This window comes from Rhinoraja longicauda, chromosome 42, assembly GCF_053455715.1.
Source record: "Rhinoraja longicauda isolate Sanriku21f chromosome 42, sRhiLon1.1, whole genome shotgun sequence".
In the NCBI taxonomy this organism is placed as follows: Eukaryota; Metazoa; Chordata; class Chondrichthyes; order Rajiformes; family Arhynchobatidae; genus Rhinoraja; species Rhinoraja longicauda.
In genome coordinates, this window is record NC_135994.1 from 2,641,063 (window position 1) to 2,661,410 (window position 20,348).

General features: G+C 41.8%; 1 protein-coding gene across 3 annotated transcripts in view; it reads left to right on the plus strand.

The window, feature by feature from the left end:
• Nucleotides 1–6,513: 6,513 nt before the first annotated feature.
• The window catches only part of ikzf4 (IKAROS family zinc finger 4), a 115,060-nt gene continuing 101,225 nt past the window's right edge, over nucleotides 6,514–20,348 (plus strand). For all 3 annotated transcript variants that reach the window (XM_078431236.1, XM_078431234.1, XM_078431235.1), the window contains exon 1: nucleotides 6,514–6,656. The gene's annotated coding sequence lies outside the window, so the exon portion shown is untranslated. The remainder of the gene's footprint in view (nucleotides 6,657–20,348) is intronic.

The window sequence follows — 20,348 nt, forward strand, 5'->3', positions numbered from 1 at the left end:
ACATTTTTGAGCAATGTATTCTTCGGATAGTAACTTGAGTTTAATTTAAATGGATGTCCATAATCCCATAATTAATCAGAGCTTCTAGATGAAACGTCACCCATTCTTTGTGTGCAAGTTTGGATGGTGAGCCTACCTGTTGTTCCCAATCACGTTGATACTAAAGTTGGTTGTAACACTTAGCCGAGGTGGACACAGAGATCTTGATCTTATTATACACCTGAGGCACAGTTTTAGGAGAAGCAATTATTTTGCTATTAGCAAACACATACATTGGAGTCATGACATATTGGAAATATGAAGTTAATTGCGGTTCAAACCTGAAAAGTATGCATAAGGCCACTCAGCCGCTCAACGTGGAGTTAGTGTTACAATCAAATTAGCAGCGAACTTCTGTCATTCAATAAGATCATAGTTAATATTGACTCCACATTCCCTTCTGCCCATAATCGCCTTTCACTCCTTGCTTATCTGCCTCAAATATATTCAAAGACTGCTTCCACTGCTCTTTTGAGAAAGAAAGTTTGGAGGGAAAGATTTTCACCTCATCTACATACTAAAACTCTCGTTTGTTATCTTGTTTGTGACTGAACTTCAGCCAAAACGGTAGACGATAGCGCAACAATTTTAGGCCCACCTTACTCACCATTGTCACTTTAGTGATAATGCAAGTTGTTTTATTGTAATCGGTGTTACATTTTTAAAGTTATTCAAACATTTTAACGTTTAAAAGGAGGGGAGGGGATGAGGGAGAGGGGAGGGGGTTGGGGGGGGGGGGAGGACAGGGTGCTGCACCAATGCAGGAGAGGTTTAGGCCCAACGGGTCCACTTGGTCTAGTCTAAACTAAAATTGTCAACTCGTATATCGTAAATATTATTCAAAATGTTCTTCCTTAGCAATAAGTTAAACTGAGAAGCAAAGTTGGGCTATATATTTCAGATGCTAATTAGACTAAACTGTTGTTTTGATGTTGATTTTTGTCTCTACTTATGAAATGTGGTGACAAATTTGTGATTGCCTACCAGTTTTGCTGATTTAATAATTAGCTTATTAGATTAATGGATATTAGGAAATGTGGTGATTTTGTCAATTTTAGCTTTTGGTATCTGCCAACAGCTTGGTAGCAACCATTTGAGCCAATCTTTTTTTGGCACTGCAACACTGAGGTATGGAACCCAATAAAATGGAGCGCAGGAATGAAAGATTTGACCCAGGAACCACTGATAGTCTGGGTCCTTCATGCACCCATTGGTGCCTTAGAGCCACACTGGGAGAAATGCATTGCACTGTTTCCTAATGAACCACATAGAGCGACAATGACTCAATTTCTATTCCATGTCTGAGCCCAGTTTGCAGAGTGCCAATGTGGTAGTAGCTCTGGCTATGATAAACCTCGGCTGGAGAGGAAACATTATGCAGGTTTTCTATTCCCAACTGCTATCCCAGCGACTTCTACAAGACTGATCAGGATAGGATTGGGCATAGAGTTGTGACTCCTAAAAATAAACAATTTGCTCTTGGTTTCTGCTTGAATCGTGGCCATTCTGCTGAGGGACTTGTGGGACATTGGCTGGGACACAACTTGTATGTTACCGTTGGCAGGAGAGGAAAGGGGGAAAGTTGAGAAAAATGGCCATGGAACGATCTGGTTGATTGGTAAGATTTATGCCATTTCTATCTAGTAATATACTTTTACAAAAGATAAATCAACTGGGAATGCGTTAATTGCGAAAAGACATAATTGGGTATGTGTATTCTGAAACATAGTTGAATGTTAACTAAACAGAAATAATTCTAGTATTTCTAAATGTATGACAAAGCACATGGTACAATAATCTTCTTGCTAAAGAAATCTTTTTAAATTAATTTTCTAGTTTCGTTGTGGTGCTGTTTAAATGTCCAATCAATTCCACTCACAAGAATATCTAGAATTTTCCTTGTTCAACAGTCTTGAGGGTAACGATTTGCATCAAACATTGCCCCCCCCGCCCGCTTTGAACAATGTCTTCACTCTTTTCCACACTGCGACAAAGGTGGGGTTTGCAAACAGCCTGTGCTGCCGCGTGCTTTTTGTTTAAAGGGCGATCATTTTGGAGAGAGTGCAGCTGAATACGGCTATTACAATGCTCACAGCTGCTGCTTTACAAATCGTTTCTGAAAAGAGAACTTTTCAATTTCTACATGTGCACCTAATTTTGAGCAGTTCTGTTTTCTGCTTGTTTTAATTTATTAATCCTGCAGCTGTCACAGCTTTTGAGGAGTAAAAAATGGCTCTGCCACAACCATTTATTGGGTTGCTCTGAGGAGTCAAATTGGAAAGTCTGGTCCATTAAATCTTCTGTCAGGATATAATTTCCGTTTATCCTTAGCTTTTTTAATGCAAATGTAAGTACTTCATTGCACACACTTTCCTATGAAAACATTCATTATAACAACAAATACAAAAGCAATATGTTACATAATTACAACTGATGCATTTGTGCTTTACAGTCAAATGTTAAGTAATTTCATCATTGATCACGCCACATCAGGGGCCCTCGAGGCTACAGCAGGAACAAGTCCCTCACCTGACTCCCCCTCCTGCTGGAGACTCCCTTCATCTGGAAGGTGTGGAGAGATATGTATAGTATCTGCTCTGGTTCATCCTCAACAACGGAATAACACAGCATTCTCTGCTCTGTTCCCACTGAAAGACATTAACTGCTGCTGGAAGATCTGGAGGAGACTCACTGTGATGGATGTTTCTTTTGTTTGGTGTTAGTTTGTGATTGTGTGTGTTATTGCATTTTTATTGATTATTCTTATTGGTCTTATTGTTGAACTGCGGGTAATTTTTCATTTCACTGCACATTTATGTGTATGTGACAAATAAATGACTATTGACTATCACCAGCAGTGAAAGAGGTTCCCTGGTCCAGAACCAGCTGGTCTGACAGCTGAAATAACTGTCTATGACCGAGTCTTACCAACTGTGTTGGACTTTTGTTCCTCATAGCCCATGTGGTGTGCCTGGTGTCTGAGCATGATGTAAGAAGGCATTGGCTATCTCCATGTAAAATGTGCTGATATCTGTGTGAAATGTATCTGTTCACATTTTCTCCCATCATGTTTTCTATGAAGTACTTTCATGCCTTTGATTTTTTTTCTTAGTTCTCTTCATAGGCTGTATAAGGAAGCACATTGCTGACCTGCTCATGTACACTCACCCATCTCTTCACAAAAGCTTGAGGAGAACAAGCCTCCATGGAACATTGAACAAGACAGCACAGGAACAGGTCCTTCGGCCCACAATGTCCAATGACAATGTGTTAGTGTTATGATTACTGAGACTAGCCCTTCATTCCAAATGTATTTCTAACTACATTAAAGTCTCCAGTTGCCGTGCCAGGCTTTGAATTCAATGGCTCCACATAGTTCCTAGTCTTCTGGATACTAGTCCAGTAAACCTAACTGCTGGCTACATGAAACTGACAGCTTCTTGCTTTGAAATAATTTTTAAACATCCTCAGGGGTGTCAGAAAGGGCTTTACAATTAGTTAATTAAATACATTTGAAATGCTCTCACTGTTGCAATTATAACCAAACAGCTGTGTCCCTGAGGCTTCCACAATTCTGCTGCTGAAGCTACAGTGGATGGAGAGGAGGGCCTTGTCAGAAATTCCAGATGATAAAAGACTGCTGCTGGAAAAATATATTATTTATATCACCATGTTGCAGGTTTGGTATCGCATTTCAGGCATTCTATCGACTCGTAGGCAAATTTGTAATTATAAAAAAGAGCAAAATGACAATTGAACGGGCAGATGTCAATTCCAAATGAGTTCCTTCATTGAACCTGTAACTTCCCAGAACTACTGTGGACACATCTTTAGTATGCAGACTGAAGCAGTGCAGTGCACTCTTGAAAGATGGGTGATAAATGGTGGTCTTCCAAACAATCTCCATATTTTGTGACTGAATTGGGGGGGGGAGGAGAAAATACAATTGGCAAACTGAGGATGAAAAGATAGGATAAGCACAGTTAAAGTCTACTGCTGCTATTTGACAATGATTTTGTGTCATATAATTTTATTTTATTCACTCATGGGACTTGAGCATCGTTGGTAAGGCCAGTATTTATTACTCATCTCATTTCCCTTGAAATGGGTGTATTGTTGGGCAATTTCAGAGAGCCGTTAAGAGCCGAGCCCATTGTTGTGTGTCTGGAGTCAACTATTGGCCAGACTAGATGGGTAGGGCAGATTTCCTTCTCTCAGGACATTAGTGAACCAGATGAGTTATTGGAAGTTTCATGGTCACCAGTATTGATGCAAGCCTTTTATTCCAGATTTATTTGATTACTTGGCCACCTGAATCTCATCTGGTAACTTAACAAACAATAGCATCATACCATAAAAAGAAAGGAGACAAACCAACTAATGAATGTATAACTATCCTATAGTTTCTGCATTGCTCTGTAATTTCCTCTGCATATTTGGCTTTTCACATCTCTACCATTCATCAGTGACCTATAAGAGTACACTCAGCAATGTTTGGCTGTAACCAGATTCTGTATTTGATCCCTTTTCATGTACTGTCTCCATCACTCTCTTTAATTAATACTGCTACCCCTCCTTTCTTATCCTAATCTTTCCTAAACACTTTGAAACCAGGAATACTTCATGCAATTTCCCCCAGACACAGTCCCATTTCATCAAGAAGATGAATCCTTTCTTCTTGCATCATCTCTCCAGCTACACATTGATCTGTTCTATCCTCTTATTTCTGTTGGAAATTACTCCCTTTGAGGTCCTGGTTTGTAACCCCTTTCCTAGCTACCTCATGTGCTCAAATGTATGTTTCTCAAATGTAGAGGAGGCTACATTATGAACACCAACGATACATTGGAGAAACCAAACACTGACTCGGTGATCACTTTGCAGAGCACCTGGACTTGGGCCACAAAGTGGTCCTGAGCTTCCTGTTGCATGCCACTTTAATTCTCAAACCCACTCTCATTCTGCCCTGTCTGTCTGTGGTTTCCTCCACTGCTGTCGTGAGGCCCAATATAAATTGGAGGAAAATATCTTATCTTCCATCTTGTGCCTTTGCAACTTTCTGGAATGAGCATCGAATTCTCCAACTTCAGGTAAACTGCTCTCTCATCGTTTTCCATTCCCATGCTTATGTTCCTTTCTCATCTCCAACATTATGTTGACATTATGTTCTCATCTCCAACATCATGGTGTCATGTTGACAACCACAGATATGCCCCTCTAACAATTGAATCCCTAATCACAATTTCTCCCTCTGGTTTCTCCTTCCCTTCCTGTACAACTGAGCTGTTAATCGTGCCAAGTTCTTAAATCTGCACTCTCTCATCACCATCACTAGTATCCAAAAAGATACAGCATATTTTTCATGCCCAAACTTCATAAGTATGTGAACAAATAGAAAGGTAATAAATATATTTTTTCATGCAAGGAGAGGTTGGGCAGACTTCAATAGTTTTCTCAGCAATGCCGGAGGTTGCGGGGAGTCCTGATGAAAGTGTATAAAATTATGAGAGGCATAGATAGGGAAGGCAGACAGAACCTTTTCCCAGGGTGGAAAATCAATACGTCAAGACACAGCTTTAATGTGAGAGGGGCAAAGTATAAAGGAGTTGTGCAGGGCAAGTATTTTTTCACACAGACGGTGAGTGGCTGGAACATGTTGCCAGAGGTGGTGGTTGAGGCAGATTAGTGGCATTTAAGAGACTTTTCGATAGGCATATGGATATGCAGGGAATGGAGCGATGTGGATTATGTGCAGGCAAATAAGATTTGGTCTCTCATTTATGTTTGGCACAGGCATTGTGGGCTGGAGGGCCTGTTCTTGTGCCATACCACTCTATGTTCTAATCCTGGATTTGAGTGATAGATGTTTGCAGAACACCCTATATGGCAGTTGATTGATAGAGAGGCCATTCCACATCAATCCTGGAGCCAGATGACAGTTGTCTTTTGTCCATTTCCCAGTCAGTCTTTTTGCTGCACAATCTCTGGTTCTCCTGATCTTAATACAATTATTTATGTTTTTGAATCTCTGGCTGGGCGATAATATTTTAAATGTGCAGGATGGAACTGCAGATGCGAGTTTAAACCGAAGAGACACAAAATGCTAGAGTAACTCAGCGGGTCAGACAGCATCTCTGGAGAACATGATAGACACAAAATCCTGGAGTAACTCAGCGGGTCAGACAGCATCCCCGGAGAATAGGAATAGGTGTCGTTTTTATATATTTTAAATATTGACCGTGAATTATTCAGTATTGACGGACGGATAAAGAAAAAAAAATAGATTTTGGACTTTCGGTTCCAGTTCAGTTGGGAACAATGTGTTACTTGCGTTGAAACAAGATCCAATGTGATGTCTTTCAGGAGTCCAATGACTGGCGTTGGTTCCCATAACTATCCTTGTTTCCGCAATCTGCTCGCTGCCCTTGTTCCCGGAATGAATGGATGCGGCGGCGTTCGACCGTTCGGCCTGGCGCTGCTATGAATCGGTTTTTGGTCTCTCCGCTCGCTGCCCTGGCGCTCGGAAGTTATGGCGGAAGTTGTTCGCTGACTGGAATTCAATCGCTCGAAGCTGAGCGGAGGGAATGCTGCTGTACCCGTAAACGCTAATTCCTGAGGTAAAAACGGTGTCTTAATCCGTCAGAAAGGCGATGTTTCCTTCCTAAACCCGGCGGCCCATAAAATGTCGGCGTGCGTCGCGCTGTCAAGCGAACGAACCTGGGGCCTAAGGTTTATTCCACTATTATCTCTTCGAGGGAGCGAGGGATGGTTCCGTTTGGATGTGAACCTGCTCTCATAACAAATCCGGTTACCTTGTTTTCATTGCTCTCTCTGTTTGCTTAAAAAACTGAAGTGCAATTTTAAATTGGTTTTGGAGGCATTTGTCTGCTTTTCATAGTCAACCGCACCTGCTACCGGAGGTCCCGCCTTTCCTTTGTGGTCATTGGCGTCTCTGGGGAATGATCGCGCAGTGGTTGCACGGCGGAGCTGTCAGTTCTTGGAATAGGGGCGGGATGTCTGGCGCAATTAGTGTGAGTTTACAATGGGTTCATAATAAAAGGAATGTGCGTCTAATTTAGTTGAAAGTGTGGTTCTGTTGTGGTGGGATTATAGGTATTGGAGCAAGCTAATTTCCCTTTCTCCCTCGAGGAATCCGGTGATGGCCCATAATGGCTCTGAGACCTGTAGCTATTGAGTACTGCAGGTGTGTTGTCAGTCATGAAGATCTTCCTCAGAAGTTAAAACCAGCTGCAATGCACGGTGTTTTATCCACGGCCATTATTCAAGATTGATATCAGATCCATTTGGAAAGATTGTTTTGATGATTCACGTATGTATTGTATTTCTCCCCCGTTGTTCAGTTGCCCAGAGTGAGGCCTTTTGTGCAACAGCAAACCCTGCCTGTTCGCAAAACAACCATTGTTGAATGGGATCAAAGTTTTACATGGTGAAGGTTCCGAAATCAAGATCTAAATACGGTATTGTTAAGAAGATCAACACATCTTTGGAAGTCTGATGTATTGATCACACAAATGTAATGGGTGAATTCCCTTAGTCGAGAAAGCATTTCCGAATAAATTGAGTAAAGTGAAACTCGTATTGCAATTGAATGAAACAATAAAGTACTGTTCAAAATTTGTATGCGGTTTCAGTAATTGATTGCTAAAATATAGTGTAACAAAAATAATGGAATGTGGCATGTTAGCCCATTGATCATTATTTTAATTTTGATTAAGTTTCAAGTTGTTTAATTACTGTTATTTTATAAGAGAGCAAGAATAAGGATTATTCTGTCCATTCTAATGATTATGACATCTAAATTAGAGCAACTGTCATCGGATGCATTTGCATTGATATATATCCACATCATAAGTGGCTTATATTTTGAAGTGCCTAGAAATTCTCTTTCTTTTACCACACATTATTTCAATTGGGCGAATGAGATTTATTTTAAAATTTTCCAAAAAATGTTCTTTACATCTATATCATTTCACATGTCTTAAGGCAGGTGCCAAATTTGCCTCCAGATTCTGCCAATGTCAATATATAACATACTTGGGTGATAAAGACCCGAGTTTGATTTTACTTTTGTTAAGTTACTTTTCCACGTCTGTGTCTCCAGGCCTGTGCAATTCGCCTTCAGTTACCTGACTTAGATCAGATATGACAAATGTCCATGGTAAAAGTGGCACAACCAGCAAGTTTGCATACTGGCAGAACAGTGCAGCTTGTGGAGTCACTGCTATGCAGCGCCAGAGACCCAGGTTCAATCCTGACCGTGGGCTCTGTCTGTGTGGCGTTTACACGGTCTCCCTGTGACTGCTTGGGTTTTTCCCTGGTGCTCCGGTTTTATCCCACATCCCAAAAATGTGCAGATTGGTAGGCTAGCTAGCCTCTGTAAATTACCACAAGTTTGTCGGTGAGTGGCATAACCTGGGGAAAGCTGATGGGAATATGGGGAGATTTTGAATTAAACATTACAGCACAGGAATGGGCCCCAAGTTAATAATGCTAAGTTAAACTAGTCTCTTTTGCCTGCACGTAATCCGTATCCTTCCATTCATTGCATATTCATGTGCCTATCAAAAAGATTCTTGAATGGCACTGTTGTATCTACTTCCATTACCACCCCTGGCAGCACATTCTAGGCACCCACCTTGTCCTGCACATCTTTTAAACTTTTCCTCTCTTACCTTAATGCTAAAATACACTTCTGGTGGGATCAGAAATGCATTTTCTGCTGGCAAACACAGCAAAGCTATTAAATGGAACTTGGTGTCTTGTTCTTTTGAGTGACTGCTATAAATTTGAACATAAATTGCAAAGTTTTACTAAGCTTACATTATTCTACGGATGAAAGCAACAATTAGCAATAGCATTGTTTCATGACCTTAGAAGCTACTTACTGCAGTGTTAGATAGCTTACGATAATTTCCCAAGATGGCAACTTGTGGATTGCTGGGTTAAATTCTCTACAGCATCTTGTGTTGGTATGTTGTGTCATGCTAAGATCTTTGATGTGCTGAAAATTTCCCTAATATTTGGAGTTGCTGTTGTACGAATATTTTCATATTCCTGAAATATTTTGCTGCTTTGAAAAGCATATTCGCTGTATTCTGAATTCTGAGCATATTGCCTAGTGGTGGGGATGAAAGTAAATGATGATTAAAGTTGGCAGCAGTGGGAAAGATTTTTCACAGTGGTGGTTATAGCGGATTTCCATTTGGTTAAGATCATGGACTGACGACCAGTTTATATTAGCATTCAATCAGTTAGTTCTGGGTAATGGGCATCTCCATTCTGTGCAGGAGGAGCAATTTGATGACCATTTACCACATTGTATTCCTGTTGCCAAGGAACACGGCACTGCATTTCAACGACTAAGTCTAGACTTACGGGAGGGCTGTGTGCATATGATTATAAATGCTGATGTAAGATTGAAAGGTGTGGAGTCTGCTTTTGTAAATACCTTGGTGTTTGTGCTGCCTGGAACAAAAACTAACTGCTTAACTATCTTTTATTTTCCTTTGTCTTCTAACTAGTTCTTTTTGTTCCAATCATTCTGATTTTTAGATATATAAATAAATCTAAGTCAAACCAATATTACATTGTGCACACAGTTGAAACCATGTACATTCTTATGTGGAGAGAATGGTGGAGTGAATTGTAATTTGACCAGGGTGTGCAGGTGTGATTTCCTATACATTTTTGAAGTTATTCATTCTTACTAACATTCCCTCATTTGGATAAACTTGTCGTATTGAAGGTACGCACTTCTGCCAGTGTTGCACTGGAATGCCCCCATTGGTGATGAGATGGAGTTGCATTGTGATGTTTACATTAAAAAATTCCATTTTGTCAGTAAAACCATAGAATTTTTTTAATGGAAAAGATCAACTGGTATGATTTTTAGTTTTTCCATTAAAATCAAATTTTTGCCCATGTAAGTGGTTTAACGTTTAATGTATTAATGCCAATGTCATAGTAAAATTACAGTATTATCGTTTAGAAGTCATTATCAAAAATGGTAATTGATAATTTCCATGTTCTATGGTATTTGTTTTACTTTAATTGTCTAATGCATTGCCACTTCCACTCAAATGCCCATCCAGCAGAAGTTCTGCAGATCCCTGGAGTCTTCCCCTTTATCTTCCCTGTATTGTCCCCATTGCTCTCCCTATTGTACTTGAGTTTGAACATTATATTTATGTACAGTATTATCTGATCTGTTTGGATAGCATGCAAAACAAAGCCATTCACTCTACCTTAGTGCATGTGGCGATAATAATAATAAACCTAAAGTTTTGTCCCTGTCTTGCCTCAAGTGCCTGCCCCGTGGGTCATGCGGCACCACAGGCACGAGAGGGTGTGGGCACGTGCCAGCGGCACGTGGAATTCTCTGCCACAGAAGGTAGTTGAGGCCAGTTCATTGGCTATATTTAAGAGGGAGTTAGATGTGGCCCTTGTGGTTAAAGGGATCAGGGGGTATGGAGAGAAGGCAGGTACAGGTTACTGAGCTGGATGATCAGCCATGATCATATTGAATGGCGGTGCAGGCTCGAAGGGCCGAATGGCCTACTCCTGCACCTATTTTCTATGTTTCTACTAGCCGGGCAAGTGGGGTACCAGCTGGGCAAGAGGGCGGTCGTGTGTGGGCGAGATAGTAGGCAGGCGAGATGGTGGGCAGGCATGTGCTTGAGGCAGCTGGGTGGCGAGACTGAATGCACGACCCACAGTGCAGGCACTTGAGGCAAGACAGGGACAAAACTTTAGGTTTATTATTATTATTGCGAGGTGCAGTGAATGGCTTTGTTTTGCATGCTATCCAAACAGATCAGATAATACTGTACATGAATACCCATTCTCCCAATGAGTCTCTCCCCCTTCCCCGAGTCAAGATCTCTTGCCCGTATGATGTACTCTCTCACCTGATATCTGTCTGTCTCTATCTCTCACCGAATGTCTGCCTTTCCCTTCGCTGTTTACATTGCTCTTGCTTCTATCATTTTATGTATTTGGATATTTTTTTCGTTTCTTTGCTTTTTATAATCAAAGCCAGTTCTCCAGATTGTCCGGGTGAAAGACTGTTGTGATATTCACCGTTACCCCCAAAAAACAACACCTTCAATGTGCCATCTGGATGACTCCATCTGAGTGGCATTTGATCAGAGCATAAAATTCCAATAGACCAAAGCACATGCCTTGCACTCCCACTCCAAATAATTAAAATGGACAAAACATTCCCTATTCATTATCTTTGTGTAGATCTCCTTCCTGATCTATGCATAAAATATTCCTTCTCTTCAATGCCTCCATCTGCCCCCTCCCCCAAACTGTCACCTAACCTATTTTTCTGATTCTGAAAACTGTGCTGCTGCACAACGGCATGTGTGGAAGCTTAGTCAGTTTTGGTGTCGAAGATTGCTTTTGAGTGATATTTTTGTTTGACTTGTTAAATAAATAAAAATAAGCTGTACAGCAGAGTTGCATTATTATCAGTATTTTATCTGGAATTTCTGATCAAAATGTAACATTTTTCAAACTGGTCATATGCTAAAGGATTTGTTTTTGTAACAATGGGGGTTAAATTCCACAAGGATATTTTGTTCCATGCATACTGCCTTTTGAGCTGGTTTTGTTTTACAACAATGTTGCGTTATCTGTATGGATAAGCAGGGAACTTAAATTTAGTTTAGTTTAGAGATACAGCGTGGAAACATCGGGTCCGCACTGACCAGCGATCCCCGTGCATTAACACTATCCTACACCCACTAGGGACAATGTTTACATTTATCAAGCCAATTAACCTACAAACCTGTACGTCTTTGGAGCGTGGGAGGAAAACGAAGATCTCAGAGAAAATCCACGCAAGTCACGGGGAGAACGTACAAACTCCGTACAGACAGCCACCCAGGTCTCCGGCGCTGCATTTGCTGTAAGGCAGCAACTCTGCCGCTGCGCCACCATGAATGAACCTATAAGTTCACTAACAACATCTAACTTGCATTTGTCGAGGCGTTTAACATAATAAAATGCTGCAAAGTGCTTCGCAAAGGGGCAAATCGATTAGAAATGGAAAGCTGAGCCAAAGAGTCTGACTAAAGTATTGGGAGGGTGAATAGAATGTCTTGCATGGAAGACTGAGGACTTAGGAAGAACATTGCAGAGTGTGGTGCCAATACAGTTGAAGGCAGAAGTGGAAGTCTTGGTGATGGACAAGATGCAGTTGAAAACTCAACTGACTTGAATAGCATGCTGAGGTTGCAACCCAAGATTGGGACCAGGAGATGGCTGGTAGTTGCCGTCAAGGGAATAGCATTTATGTTGACAGAAATTGGCACCATGGCTTTGGTCTCGATATTTAACTGTAGGCAATTGAGGTGTTTTCAAAATTTGCTCAGAAGATGTTGGTAAGAGATAATGTAGATAGAGAAGGTCAGGGGGTGGGGGGGAACAAGAATTCCTGGCATGACAAGGCATAAGTGGCAAGAGAAGTTTTGGCTAACAATATCTGACTGATTTGATGGGCAAGAGTAGAAACCAGTGAGTGAATTCCCAAAAATCTGCATTGCAGAGGAGAGGGCTTGGAAATGCATAGGACAGTCAAGCTTTGACAGGAAATGTACACCCTTTGCGATATGGGGTACTGTTTGAGACTGATTACAACTATTTCAGCTTTTTGGAACCTTATTGGAGAAACACTGGCATTCAGGAGGTGATGTATTCGGGAGGTGATGTATTTGGTCTTTGGATAGGAAAAAGAGGTTGGTTGTCAGGTGGATGTTTGTGAAAGAGGAAATGGAGGATAGGCTTGTTGGTGGGAATGATGTGACTGGCTGTGAATGAGGTGCAGTACCTGAAACAAGGGGAATCATTTGTGTTAATGGTTAGAATGGAGCCAGAAAAGAAAGATGAGCACCTGGTAGTTTAACATGATTAAATTTAATTAAAGAGAGCGATATGATTCTTGTGCAACATTTGAATTTGGTGAGTTGGAAGGGAAACACAAACGTGGATACAGGAAGAGAGCGAGGACAAGACAGATGAGAAGAACATTTATCAGTTTGCGGTGGATAACTGTGGATTTGTAGTGAGATAACGGAGGTAATGGTCTCAGTGTTGGTGATTTAGAAAAAAATGTATGGAGTTTCATGAGCGGATTGGGGAAGGAAGCAAGTTATTTTAAGAAATTATTGGTTTTGTAGAAAAGACCCTCCAAGATGCTGTATTGGATTGTTTTGGTAGAGGGTACGGGGTTGGAAAGGATATTTAAGTGGCGAGAGCTAAAAGGAAGTTCTCAGAAGTGAACTTGATGCGAGTTCTTTGAAGTGGAGTGAAGTCTGTCGGGTCATCAGCCTGAAATGTTTACTTTTTTCTCTCCACAAATGCTGCCTGACCTGCTGAGTATTTTCAAGGTTTTCTGGTGTTTTAACACATTTCCAGAATTTATTTTGGGGTTATATTGATATTGGACAGAAACAACAATAGACAATAGACAATAGACAATAGGTGCAGGAGTAGGCCATTCAGCCCTTCGAGCCAGCACCGCCATTCAATGCGATCATGGCTGATCACTATCAATCAGTACCCCGTTCCTGCCTTCTCCCCATACCCCCTCACTCCGCTATCCTTAAGAGCTCTATCCAGCTCTCTCTTGAAAGCATCCAACGAACTGGCCTCCACTGCCTTCTGAGGCAGAGAATTCCACACCTTCACCACCCTCTGACACAGGGGGTGGACTGGTCTTGTCCATTGGACCCGAATAAAGTGAAGTTAGCAGCATCGATGCAGTTCCCTGGTGAATCTCACTAAAAATTCTCACGAAAGACCTTCCTTGGGTCAGTGTGGTTCGGAGTACAGTGGAAGAGTAAAGTTCAGGAAGTCCGGAACTTGCTGAAGCTAACTTACAAAGATTTGGTCCTTGTTCTTGGCTGATTGGTGAGATTACTTTGTTTTTGCACAACGCAAGGATGGTGGTAACATGTGTAGGATGAAGGGTCTCGACCCGAAACGTCACCTATTTTTTTTTCTCCAGAGATGCTGCCTGACCCACTGAGTTACTCCAGCTTTTTGTGTCTATGTTCGGTGGTGGTAACATGCTTAGCTTCAAAAGCCCCTTGTGAGCCATTAAAAGTCTCATTGTTTCCTGAAGTCAAGGTCTGTGTTATGAATTCTGAAGATGGTTCCTGACGAGGGAAAGCACAGCACTATTGGAAACTGGCACCATCACTTTCTTGGCCAGCAAATGAACTGTTTCTGCTTGGAGGTTTTTACTATTTACTGATATAATTTTCCCCTTTGATCTGTTCACCAGAGAGCAAGAGGAATTGTACCATGGCTTGGAGAACCTATACTGGGGAACAGGATATAGTCAGTAGCAGGCAGGCACAGTGACCGAAAAAGCTGACTGAGTTTTCCGGATCACTAGAAGCAAAACACAGACATCCTTGAGCCCCCTCCTGATATTTCTTTCTGAGATTTAAAAAAATGATGCAGGATCCTTGACAGAACTATTAGCTCTACAGTTGTGTATGGTTCACAATTCTTTTTAAAGTTTGCCAGCTGGAGCACCTATTTTCTCAAAAACATGCAAAACTACTTGTAAAAATACACTTGTCCAATTCCTCTCTATGGTGTAAAAAGGTCTCGCAATGAAAAACCGAAATCTCTAAAATTAGGTAGCTCCTGAATTCATTTTCTTTAACCTCCATTGTTCTTTGGTTGCACTATGCTCAAAATTAATTTTATAAAACGCACACGAGAACCTGAACAAAATGGCTTGTGGGAAACCCTGGAATCTTTTGAGGGAATATTAGCATTGAGCTGTCTCAACAAGTATTTACTGTTACCACCACTCCATGTGAGTTACTGCAGTGGGGGAAAACATCAAAGTTGTTGCACCTGCCTCCCTTCTGCGACTACCTTTCTATGATCCCACCGAAGTGTCTGGCAGCATCTCTGCTATCTTCCTTCAATTCCTAGTCATCATAAACTCGGTGTAGAGCAATGGAAGTACTAGATTTGCGTTGTGAGGTTTTGGGGGCAAAGCTCAGTTGTTAAATCTTGGTTTTCCACAATTCACTAAATTATTTCTGGTGCTGTAGATTGAGGGCATCAAGCACAATATGATATTCAGCAACACAGCAAAATAAAGACAAATTAATTGTCACGCAAAAGAAATGGTAGTGGATGTCTTGCTTTGACTTTTTCTATTCTTTCGGAGACAGTGAGCATTTTGTAACCTTGACTCATAGTTTCCCTCCAAAAAATATATAAAATTGCATCATTGTTTGATTTGATGTAGAAAAGGTACTTTCATCTCATTGGGTGAAGCAGCACAGTTACATTTGCATTGAAGAAAATTCATAGATCAATTTATTGGATTATTGCTCCTTTTAACACAATGTGCTTTTGTTGTGAAGCTTCTGTTGTGTTACTGACACATAATATTCTAATCTGTCCAGCTATGAACATTTTAACAAGTTTTTTGTGTTACTATCCCATTCTGTACTTTTTGCCTCTTTCGGTTCTCTCCATTGGTCTTGTCTGCACCCCATGATTTTAAAATGGCTGCTGAAATTCTTGAGAGAAAGTATTGAGGCAGATCTATCTAATAGAAGGTTAACGGCTCAGTCCAGCGGTGCTTTCTTTCTGAATTTGTTATTTGATTTGAGGTATGTTAGTCACAGTCATTCTTAAGATTGGAGTGACTGTCGTGAGATTTTGGCCCTCTTCCTAAAGGAATTTTATTTGAGACTTGAAATTCCTGCATCTATTCCCAGATGACTGTTTGGTTTAGCAGAAACAAAACTAAGCAGAAAATCATTATTGATGTAAACAAATATTGTATGTTGTTTAATAACAATTTATGCTTCAGCAAATTTGAAAGGTCAATTAATAAGACGATGCCTACTTGTGCATGTGTAGTGAATTGAAAACAAATAGACTTGTAATAATCGGGAGCAGATGTGACGATCACTTGCTGAATCATAGCATTGAATCATATTTAATTAGCAGATTCGTATTGTCAAAGTTGATGCAAATAAAAAGGCACTTTTTAATTACAATTCCAGGTGAATTGCTCACCCCTTTATATGAGCAATCACTATTTCAACTTCGTCTCTTGGGGGTCGAAGCATATAATTTGCTATCAATGGTGTTGCTAAATGTGAAAGACTAACAACTGTGCATTGCCAATTAGCAATCTTACTTTCTTGTTTAGTTTAGCTTCACATGCTTGGCACTGAACCTTGCTCTCCTGTCGTGTTAGTTATTGATTCATACTGGCTTTGTAGCTCCCAATATGTTTACAAAACATAGCCTTTAAAATTTAATCATGCCTGTACTCATTTTCCTCTCTGTTCACTTTTCCATAAGTTTCCCTGACTTTGTCATTTTGTGCATGCCTTCATTTCTATTGTTTGGTTTTTTAAAAAACTTGGTCCATTCCTACCACGCGCCCTTCTGTTAATCTATTCTTAAAAGTTGTCTGTTTCAGCAAGCTTTCCTAACTTTGCTTAATTTTAACTTAATTCGTAAGTTAATTTTTCATGATTTGAATTCATTTGTCGCTGAGCATAGACAGGTAATGTAATAAATTGAGAATGAAATCTGTTACTTCCTGTTAAATATATTGCTTAGTGCAAGAAGTATAAGAAAATAACTGCAGATGCTGGTACAAATCGAAGGTATTTATTCACAAAATGCTGGAGTAACTCAGCAGGTCAGGCAGCATCTCAGGAGAGAAGGAATGAGAGAAAGAATTGCTTAGTGCAAGTGGGATGTCTTCTGTTGATATAATAATAATGCATTACATTTATATAGCGCTTTTCAAACACTCAAATACGCTTTACATGGATTTCTAGAACATAGAGAAGTGAATAAATAGATAAATAAGTAAACGAACAGAGAAAGGAGACAGAAGGTGAGGTGACCTTCAGTGGTTGAAGGCAGTGCTGAAGAGGTGAGACTTCAGTGATGTTTTGAATGTGGTGAGTGAGGAGGAGTCTCTGACGGTTTGGGGTAGTGAGTTCCATAGGGTGGGAGCAGCGATGGAGAAAGCCCTGTCCCCCCAGGATCTGAGTTTGGTCCGGATGGGGGGGGGGATAGGAGATTGGCAGCAGCAGAGCGGAGGGTGCAGGTGGGAGTGTGCCTGTGGAGGAGGTCAGTCAGGTAGGATGGGGCCAGGTTATGGAGGGCTTTGTAGGTCATGAGGAGGATTTTGTACTGGATTCTCTGGGGGATGGGGAGCCAGTGGAGTTTGTAAAGGACGGGGGTGATATGGTCACGGATCGGGGAGTGGGTGAGTAGACGGGCAGCGGAGTTTTGAATGTATTGAAGTTTACTGATGATTTTTGAGGGTGAGCCATAGAGGAGGCTGTTGCAGTAGTCCAGACGGGAGGTGATGAAGGCGTGGATGAGGGTTTCTGCAGCTGTGAAGGAGAGGGATGGACGGAGACGGGCAATGTTTTTGAGGTGGAAGAAGGCTGTCTTTGTGATGTGTTTGATGTGTTTGTCGAAGGAGAGGATTTGATCAAAGATGATTCCAAGATTCCGGATGTGAGGGGAGGTGGATACTGGGAGACCATCAATATTGAGGATGAAGTTTTGGGTGGATTTGGTGAGCGTTTTTGGACCAATGATGATGATTTCAGATTTGTTGCAGTTGAGTTTGAGGAAATTTGATTGAAGCCAAGATTTTATTTCAGTGATACAGTTTGTCAGTGTAGAGTGTGTGGTGGTGGAGATTGACTTGGTGGAGATGAGGAGCTGGATATCATCGGCGAAGCAGTGGAAGTTGAGACCATGTTGGCGGATTAATTGACCAAGGGGGAACAGGTAGAGGATGAAGAGGAGGGGGCCAAGGACTGAGCCTTGGGGGACACCTTGGGGGAGGGGAGCGGTGGGGGATTTACAGTTGTTAATGGAGATGAACTGGTGCCTGTCAGAGGTAAGATTTGAACCAGGATAGGGCTGTGCCGGTGATGTTAAAGGAGGTTTCAAGTCGGGTGAGGAGAATGGAGTGATTTATGGTGTCAAAGGCGGCGCTGAGGTCAAGTAGGATGAGGATGTTGAGGTTGCCAGCGTCGGAGGAGAGGAAAAGGTCGTTTGTGATTTTGAGGAGCGCAGTTTCAGTACAGTGGTTGGAGCGGAATCCGGATTTGAAAGTTTCATACAGGTTATTGGTAGAGAGGTGGTATTTGAGTTGGGAAGCTACAGCACGTTCCAAAACTTTGGACAGAAAGGGTAGGTTGGAGATTGGTCTGAAGTTGTTTGGGGTGTCAGGGTTGAGACCAGGTTTTTTCAGAATGGGGGTGATAGCAGCGATTTTGAGGGATGGCGGGATGATGCCAGTGGACAGGGAGGAGTTTATTGTTGCAGTGATAAGTGGAGAGAGAGCAGGAAGGCAGGCCTTGACAAAGCTGGAGGGGATGGGGTCCAGAGAGCAGGTGGCAGTTTTTATTCCTGTGAAGAGGTCAGAGAGGTCGGTGGTGGAGACTGGGGAGAACTGAGGCAGGGGTTGACAGGATAAGGGGGGGCAGGTGGTTTGAGGGGGAGCAGGTGCATTGGTGGTTAAGGTGCTGTAGATGCTGTCTATTTTGCTTTGGAAGAATGAAAGGAAAGTGGTGCATTTGTCAACTGTGAATGATTGGGAGATGGTGTCCAGGGGGCTGAGGAGTTTGTTTATTGTAGAGAAGAGTGCTTTTGGGTTTCCGGAGCCAGTGAATTATTTGAGAGTAGTAGGTGGAGTGGGCGCGGGAGAGGGCATCTTTGTAGTGCTGCAGGTGGTCTTTGTAGGCTTGGGAGTGAATTGTGAGACCTGTTTTGTTGCGGAGTCTTTCAAGTTGGCGGGCATGAGTTTTCATCATGCGGAGTTCGGGGGTAAACCAGGGAGCAGAGTGGGTGAAGGAAACTGTTTTGGTTTTTATAGGTGCAAGCTGGTCGAGGCAGGAGGAGAGAGTGTGGTTGTAGTAGTCAGTGAGGTCAGAGGGGCTGTGGAGGTCAACGAAGGGAGAGGCGGACATTATTTCAGAGAGGGAGGATGAGAGCGAGGTAGGTGAAACAGAGTTCAGCTTACGGAAGTTGATTTTGCGTTTTTGCCTTGGAGCTGATCTTATCTTTCTATCAGTGAGCATACAAGAGTTTTGACCCAACTGTATTTTGTTGCTGGAAAGTGCTCATTCATATACCATATACCTTCTTTACCACTCTCTCAATAGCGTGGGAATCACCTCTTGCAATGCAGAAAGAGGCCATTCAGCTCATCAGGTCTGTGCTGGCTCCCTCCAGCAAACACGTCCGTCCCTTCTCTCGCGTTCACCAACTACTCCTTGACTTTCCTGCTGCTTACCTGCACTAGGGGTAGTTAATTAAACTACCAACTGGCATGTCTGGGATGTGAGGGAATTATCCGTGAGGTCACATGGAGAATATACAAGTACCATGAAGGTGATGATCGAATCGAGTTGCTGGAGCTGTGAGGCAGCGGCACTAACTGCTGCACCGATGTCGATCACCCCCAGTCAGGTATGGCTGCCGCTCTTGCATTTAATCCTTGGTTTGTTCTGAATCAGTTGAATTTGGCCATGGTGCTGCAGTTCGCCACAGCACCTTGATGCAAATGTAACTACCTCCTGATACGTGCAGCCGATTATTGGCATTCCTTCTCTCTATCCCTCCCTCTTTGCAACTCAATACATTTGTTTTCTTTTCCAAAATGTGGACTCTTTCCCCCGCCCCCCCGCCCCCCCCACTGATGCTGCTCCAAACACTTCTAGTTTATGTTTCAACTTTCCAGCAACAGTGGGGGGGGGGGTTTGCTCCAATTACTGATTATTACTCTTTCGTTCCTGATAGAAAGCTAAGTATCTGATGAAGATAGAATTGGACTGGGTTGTGATGTTGGCAGGAGTTGTATTTCTTGTTGTTTTGATGTATTTATGAAAAAAATATTGTGCAGGCGGGGTAGCCTTGATGTCACTTTATTTTAAAAGCGACGAATTATCTTGGCTTTTGGGAATGGAAGGGTCAAGATTGAAAAGAGTGTTTTGCACATATTTCCTTGCATTTAGCACATTACAGCAACTGATTCCAGTGGCTTGATTGTAATGGTAGATCAAGGGATATGCTAGCTCACAAGTCCCATACTTGCTCATTCATACTACACAGTCTAATTATTTCTGGCAACAAAATGTTTTTAAACCCCACGCAGGCACTGGCTTAACTACCACTTTCTGATTTCCCTTGTTATCTTTCATTCTCCACAGCCTTGATATTTTGTTCTGTCGATATTGGGTTTTCATTCTTGG